We start from the raw sequence: 7,671 nt of genomic DNA on the forward strand, positions 1-7,671 counted from the left end.
GTTCAGAGAAACATTTTAGATGCATTAACGTTTAAAAGCTTAATCTGTAGTCATGCAGACTTGAGTCTGAACCTTAGAGAAGTGGCTTACCAGGGTTGAATCCTTGGGCAAATTGCTTAACCTCTCTAAGCCGTAGTGTGCTCATTCGTAAAATGGGGATAATGCTACTCACCCCAAGGGTTGTTGTGAAGATTCAATCAAAAGTGATATGTAAGTAAAGCTCTTAGCAAAGTGTCTGGCATACAGCAAACCCCCAAGAAAGGATGGGAAGTATTAGAATTATGAATTTTATGAGAATTATATGGAGAATGAATCTTAATTCTATATAATATGCAAAGTTTACATGTAATAAAAGTTTCAACAACTACTGTTTTATCAAGTCTACCATGATAGAGGTTTACACATCCTAAGATCATCAGATATTATATAGTCCAATGGCTTTTCTTTCTTTCTTTCTTCCTTCCTTCCTTCCTCTCTTCCCTTCCCTCCCCTTCCTTTTTGTTAATCATTTGGAAATTTTTGTTTAACTTAATTTAATTTTATTTTTCTTAAAGAAAAGTAAACTACAACAAGCAGTGCCTCATTTGGATATGTCTGGAGTCTTGGAAGCTTGACTACCCTACGTTCTCCTACAAATGGACTTTAAGAGCTTGTCTGGAGGTTCTAGCAGGGGAGTGTGGCTACTGTTACACCCTTGGGGGAAGAACTGTCCTCTTCTATTGGGAAAAGTCACCCTCTTCAACGGGAGGGATGCACATGGAGCGGTGAGGGAGAAAGGCGACACCTGCCCAGCTAGCCAGATCAGCAGAATCAACCCTGGACATAAATGGGGTGACAGATGTCACAGTCAGATTGCCCTCACATCCAGAAATTCTTGTTTTAAACACCCTTTGGAGGAAACCCAATACATAAAACAAGTGAAAGCAGAGGTGCTGTGGTTGGTGGGGAGGCGTGGTGTCCGGAACTCCACGAGCTCAATCACCCCTCCTTGGTCCTCATCCCCTAACAGGCTGAGAAAGGGCACCAAAGAAATCCCAATGAGTCTCTGGAAGAATTTGAAAACCAGTTCCCAATTCTCTGCTTTTAAGTAGAAGAAACTGAATCCCAAAGCTTGAGTTTTCCAGTTATTAAGGTGCCTGGCAGGAGAACCCCAATGAACTCCAAGTGTAATGGTCTTTGCACTACACCAAACTGCCTAATTAATCCCTAAAAAATACCTGAGGGGGAGAGGAAGTGTCTGAAGTGCTGAGATATCCATCCAAAAATGACCTCCAAAGTTATATACCTGGACAAGAGAAAATTCACAGCCTGCACCTCAACATCCCCACGCAGTTTCAGAAACGTCGTCCATAGGACTGCTGTTGGTATTTGCATCAAACCCCAGATGGGAAGCATAGAGGTGAGACAATGTCTAAACAAAGAAGGTTTTGAAGAGGAGTTAACAACTGAAGAGTTGGGTTCTTTTGGGGGAACCACTGCAATAGCTCTCATTGATTTGTAGGTTGAGAGAAGGAACTCAGTTCAATCTAGATTTCTTGTTACTCCCAACACTAGTTAGACCCTACTCAGAAAATGTATTCAATGTAAAAATTTAAAAACAACCAAGTTTCCAATTCAGGTTACTTTTTATAATGAAAAGAATGAAGAAAGGAGGAGAGGCTAAAATGTCTCTTCGGGTTGGGGAGGTGAAGGCTAAGAGGTGATATGACTGAAGCTCATGAAATCACGAAGGATATAGACAGAGTGAGCGTAGATTGTACACTAAATCCAAACATGCAAGAAACAAGTGGAAACTCTCAAAGCTTGAACCACGTAAATTTAAGACTGATAAAGGTAAAACCTGTATACCTTTTTTCCTGGTTGTAGTTTGACTAAAATATTTTGAGAAGGTGCCCAAGTTTTTTTTTTTTTTTTTGAGTGAGGAAGATTAGTCCTTAGCTAACATCTGCTGCCCATCCTCCTCTTTTTGCTGAAGAAGATTGGCCCTGGGTTAACAACTGTCCCTATCTTCCTCTACTTTATACGTGGGACGCCTGCCACAGCATGGCTTGATGAGCAGTGAGTAGGTCCGCTCCTGGGATCCAAACCTGTGAACCTCGGGCAGCTGAAGCAGAGCGTGCGAACTTAATCACTATGCCACTGGGCTGCCCCCCCAAGTTTCTTGATATAGTGATATGTTCTCATTTTCTACTTTTATATGAAAGTCTCTGTTTTATACTCACAGAACAAACAGAATTGTGATTTGGACTTCTCAATTAGCAGAGATGAGTTAATGTACTTGGACAGTTAGAATGATTTCTTTAGGAATTTGAGAATGATTTCTTTAGGAATTTGGGGGCACACAAGCCCCGTTCCTCTATACTACGCTTAGTCATTTGGAGAGGCATTGCACCGTACATAAAATGCATCCAATAGCTGCTGACCTCCAAAGCTAATCCTTTTTTATTTCTTACTCAATCCTTCCAATTATGTCAGGAAGAATGTCTCAGTTTGGTGTTAATATGTCTTTAACATCTATCACTTGCTAATATTCCTCTTAACAGAGAATGGGAGTTCAGTAAACAACTGAAACTGCGGTGGGTTTGACAAGCCTCACCAGGAGAACAGGAGTCGTTGAACTCACATTAGAGAACACCATAGATATTTGCAGTAGTAGATCTGGAATCCACAAATCCAAGGTGTTTCCTATGTTAGTTTATCCCAAAGGTAGTGTATACATGGAACTTTATATCATGAAAACCTAAAATATAGGCTTCGAGAAAGGTTAATCTAAATTTGCAGGTGTCAGAAAAATATCAAGAAGTCTCGGGGTGTATCCCTAACCTCTTGAGTTTCACATGATGGAAGACCACCATCATGTGACATGCCCCCTTATGCTCCTAGAAGAGACAGAATATTGGATGGACCATGGCTCAGACTCACTAGACTAATTCTTGTGCTTTTAAGTAAAATCCTCTATTTCTTTGAAAAGACCTCTTTTAAATTGCAGATGAAGCTGGTCTGGGGAAAGGTGTCCCTAAAGAGAAAGTAGCGTAAGTGCCCATGTTCGTACTATCTTACTGTGTGCACAGGATAAATCTAATGCAGATTGAACTAATCTAAAGTTCAACATCTGTTTCATTCAAATTGGAACATTTGAAATTCAATGCAAAGAAGGACTCTCAAGCCTGGCTTTTATTCTGAAAAACTAATTGCAGTAGTCAGTTTCCAGTTTTTGAGTCCATAAAGCCCCTTAGTTAGCCCCAATAAAAGTTCCATAAAGTAGCATTACAATTTGATGAATGTTTTATAGATTTCATTCTGTTTTTAAAAAGAACCATTGTGTATAATTTTATAAATTTTTGAATTTAGTAATATTGGATATCAGTAACATTAAATACTGTGGTTAAGAACCTGTATTTTGGAGGTGGACAGACTTGGGTAAGAATTTCACATCTGCTCCTGAGTGACTTTGGGCAAGTTGTTTAGCCTTTCTAAGTTCCAGATTCTTTTTTCTATAAAATAGGGATATAAATAACATCTATCACACAGGAAGCATTAACGAACTAATGCTTATTGGGCACATTAAACAAAATAATTTAAGTAAACTCTTATCACAATACCTGGCAAAGAGAAAGGGGTCAAACATATTAACTATAATTAATAATCATCACAGTCGCAGCTTTATTCAGCACCGATCTTTTGATTTCATAGCTTTGTTTATACAACACAAACACTCAGTTAAATGCATGTTTGAAAGTAGCTCTTGATGTTTTCAAACATGCAGATGTTTGGCACGATGAAAATAAGAAGAGTAAAAGACATAAAAGTAAGAATTCTTACTTTTTTTCTGGAAAGTTTGATTTTTCGACACCCACAATAGTGGCAGTGTGAAGTATGTCCATCTTAGTCTTTATTTAGTCACATTTTCTCTGACACCCTCTTTGGCTACCTCTGCCCCGGGCTGTGTTCTCTTCCCCACTCCCCTGGGACCGCAGAATGCCTAGAACTGGATGGTGAGCGCTCAGGGCTCATCTCTGGGACAGCCCCATGGACTCCACCACCGTCTATAAGGAGGAAGCTAAAGCCCACAGGGGGTCAGTGGTTTGCACAAGTTTAGCTGAGTCCGAATTTAAACTCACGCTCATTCCATTGCATCGTACTGGTTCTCCAAACTGAGAGGGCTCGGCATTTTTTGAAATCATTGTGGTCCATTTAAGAAAGGAAAATGACCTTGAAGAAAAACGCTGTAAATAATGAAGAAATAGGAGCATATTTTGGTTTTCTTGAATCAGTTAATTTTTTGTAAGCAATGTTCCTAAGGTAATATCCAGAAGATGTTATATATACATACAATTATTATCAATTAATGTTTATTTAATATTTATATTATTATAAATAAAATTAATAATTATATAATAACATATTATTAATTTTGATATATTACTTAATATTTATATTAATTACTGTGTATTTTAATCTTAATTAAAAAAATATATATACAATTCTTCTTTCTAGCTAAAGAATTATTGTGATGTTACCCAAGGGCACACCATTTTAATGAAATTTCCAACCAATATTTTGTTGAGAAAAAAATTCTTTTTAAGATGGCATACTAAACCTTAAAAAAATAACCAGCTCAAACCCCAAATTGTGTGGGAAAAAGGTCCTGTTCTGTAATTCTGTGTATGATGCTGGGATTAGGCAAGCAGCTGATGGCTTGATCAGTGAGGGGCAACCTGAAAACTGCCGACTTCCTGGATGTGAGCCAAAGGTTGCCCTTGGGGTTGAGATAAGCCAGTTAATCTCCTGACTGAAACAACTAGTCTAGACATTGAATTGCTCTGGCACAGTACTTGTCAGGGATGTTGTGGATTGACTACATTCTAATTTTGCCCACTCTGTAGCCCTGGAATTGCAAGGATGTTTTGGGCAAGAGCGTGGCATAGTTGCTATGACTTGACTAATTCAGCTGCCAAGGGAGGGTTATATAAGGTGGGGTATTGGGTTTGCATGAATTTTTTGTTTAGATCAGCTCCTAGTCACCGATGGAAAGAAAACAATTGTGTAATAGCTTGTTTTATTCATGCGTAAGGATGTAATAAGGAATCCATAAGCTGGTATTAGCTGTGCTTCTGATCCTCTGAGAGGTTCTTCTGGCTGTAAGGATCCTTAAAAGTTGTTGAGAGAGTCATTTGGGACTGCTGTATGCTGATGACTCTGAACTGGAAGACACACACAAAGTGAAGAGAAGACTTTTTGAGGAACCAGCACAAAATAAAGGCAGTCATTGCACACCAAGCAGAAATTTGATTCAAAATTTTACCATTATCTGATATCTTAATATAGAAATGCTAAAAGAGATTAAGCAGCAAAATGGATGTTGCACAAACCTGGAAGTCTTTAGAGCAACCATCTTCAGCCTAGAGAGAATGAAGACTCCAACATACAACTGGGACTTGCTCCATTTTGATATTTGTACCATCCCATTCAATATTGAGCCCCTACCACATTTCAAGTATTTTGAGCTAAAAAGATAAACAAAATAAGTCCCTTCCTTTAACAACTTTACATTCCAGTAAAGATGCTCACATCAAATAAGAAAAGAATATCACCAAGAAAAAAATGAGCAACCATCATTTCTTAGGGACTTGGAGATTGAGATTGCAGCTGAAATGGCTGAAGGATTCTAGACTTATTTAGAAATCTGTCTTCCTTCATTTTCTTACCTTACTCTATATATTCTTCTTCTCATACTCATCTGCACCTATAGCTACTACTTATATTCAATGGATACCAAAGTTTTTCTCTCTAGCCTTATTCTCACCCATGCTCCGCTAGCCAAATGCATAATGAATAGTTTTACAAAAATGTCTCATAGGAACTTTGACCAGAACCCATTGTCTTATCACCTTTGGATGTGACTCCCTTGAGTTGGCTGCACCATATTCCACCCAGCACCAATGTGAACTCTTGGAGTCCTCTGAGATTCCTTTATTTCTCAACTCCACTTCTAACTGACCTCTAAGTTTAATTGTTTCTACCTCCTTTTGACTCCTCCTCTGTTGTAGGTTGCATTCTCTGGGACACAGATTATGCTTCAAATCAACATCTGTGGAAGGGAGGGGAAGGACGGGAGGGGTAAGATTGGGCAGAGAGGAAAGTTGAACTGTGATGCAGGCCCTATAGCCTCAGCCAAGAGGATCTTGGGAACTAAAATGGCTTCTGAGTTGTCCCACAATATACAGAAATGTCCTGACATCTCCATGTCTGTTACACTTGTCTTTCTGTTTGCTACACAACCACCTTATTTTAGGTTTTCAAAAATTTTTGTTTGAACTTTTCCAGAAAATTTCCAACTATTCCCTATCCCCTCTTCTATATAGCCTCCCCTTCAATCTAAAACAAATTCAGAAGGAGAGAGGAGTCAAGATGGCGGCGTAAGCAGACTCGGAACTCACCTCCTCCCGTGGACACAGCCAATTTACAACTACTGGTGGAAAAATTACCCCTGAGACAGAACTGAAAACTGGATGAGAGGAACTCCTGCAACAACGGACAATCCTAACTGAGGTGGAAGAGGCAGAGACTCCCTTCTGGAGAGAAAAACGCCGCCTTCACAAGCCGCCAGCTTCACGGCCGCCGGGAGCAGCTCACAGGTACGCAGCCTCCCTGGAGGCGCGGGGCCCTGAGCCGGGGAGGCCCCCACTGTGGGCATTTTGTGGACCCAGCACAATCGAGACCAGCGGCATAATGTCTGACTGTGCCTGCTACTAAAGCACTGGGGAGCACCCCCAGAAAACCCGGTTCACAAAGAAACTAAAACTGGCTCTTAAAGGGCCCGCGCGCAAACTCACCCGTTTCAGAAAGCATCCTAAAATCACCAGAAAGAAAGGTGCACAGTGCTGTGGTGAAAAGAGTCTCACCTAATAGGCCCTGAGTGCATCTCAGTGAGAGGTGAGACCTCTCCAGGGACTGGGACATTGGCGGCGGCCATTGTTGTGGCCCGGTGTGGGCGTGCTGACACAGACGCCATTGGAGTTCTCCCTGAGGCCTGCTAGCCCAGGGTCTGCCCCACCCACTAGAGCACCGATTTAATCCAGCTCAGCAAGGGCAGGCAGCCCACCCTAGAGACTGGCCCCACCCAACAACAAGCCCTCAGGCAACTTGTGGGCCTGCATAGATTGGTGACTGGATTCCCTGCAGCCTGGCAACTGAGCCAACTTGAGCTGGGCAGGGTGTGCACAAGGAGCCGGTGGAGAGTGTGGGGCGGTGGCGGAGTGTGTGGGGCTCCCGCCGTGGAGAGACTGGGTCCGCTTGGGGAGGTTGGGGCACTCACACGGGGCAGGACTGTGTTGACTGTGTGTGTGGACCTGTGGGTGGCAGGGCTTGTCAGCTGCAGAAGACTTGTGCTTCTCAAAGACCCACATAGGAGGTTTGCCCCACCTTCCAAAGCCTGAAACGATTGGGTGCTCCTGTGCCTGAGGCCAGCCCCACCCAGCTTCAATCCTCAGAGAGCTGACAAGAGACCTAATAGGCTAGAGGCTTACAGCAATTGTAAGGCCCTGAGCCTAACAACCTGCCACGCTGGGGGACTACTCACTTAAAAGAAATACTGCAACACAAATGTGGTATTAGAACTTGTAGCCAACTGTGCTGGGGCTCCCCACACCTGATAAAGAGACTGAAGGG

At 41.8% G+C, this 7,671-nt stretch overlaps 1 long non-coding RNA gene across 1 annotated transcript; it reads right to left on the reverse strand.

The window, feature by feature from the left end:
- Positions 1-4,891: 4,891 nt before the first annotated feature.
- LOC147917346 (uncharacterized) lies at positions 4,892-7,053 on the reverse strand. The gene is made up of 3 exons (XR_015552095.1): positions 6,906-7,053; positions 5,373-5,507; positions 4,892-5,204 (listed from the first exon to the last, which is right to left on the reverse strand). It is a non-coding gene; the product is annotated as an uncharacterized LOC147917346 (long non-coding RNA).
- Between the last annotated feature and the right edge of the window lie 618 nt (positions 7,054-7,671).

The sequence above is a fragment of the Ceratotherium simum genome, chromosome 4, assembly GCF_057802395.1.
Source record: "Ceratotherium simum simum isolate JZ-2026a chromosome 4, ASM5780239v1, whole genome shotgun sequence".
NCBI classification, from domain to species: Eukaryota; Metazoa; Chordata; class Mammalia; order Perissodactyla; family Rhinocerotidae; genus Ceratotherium; species Ceratotherium simum.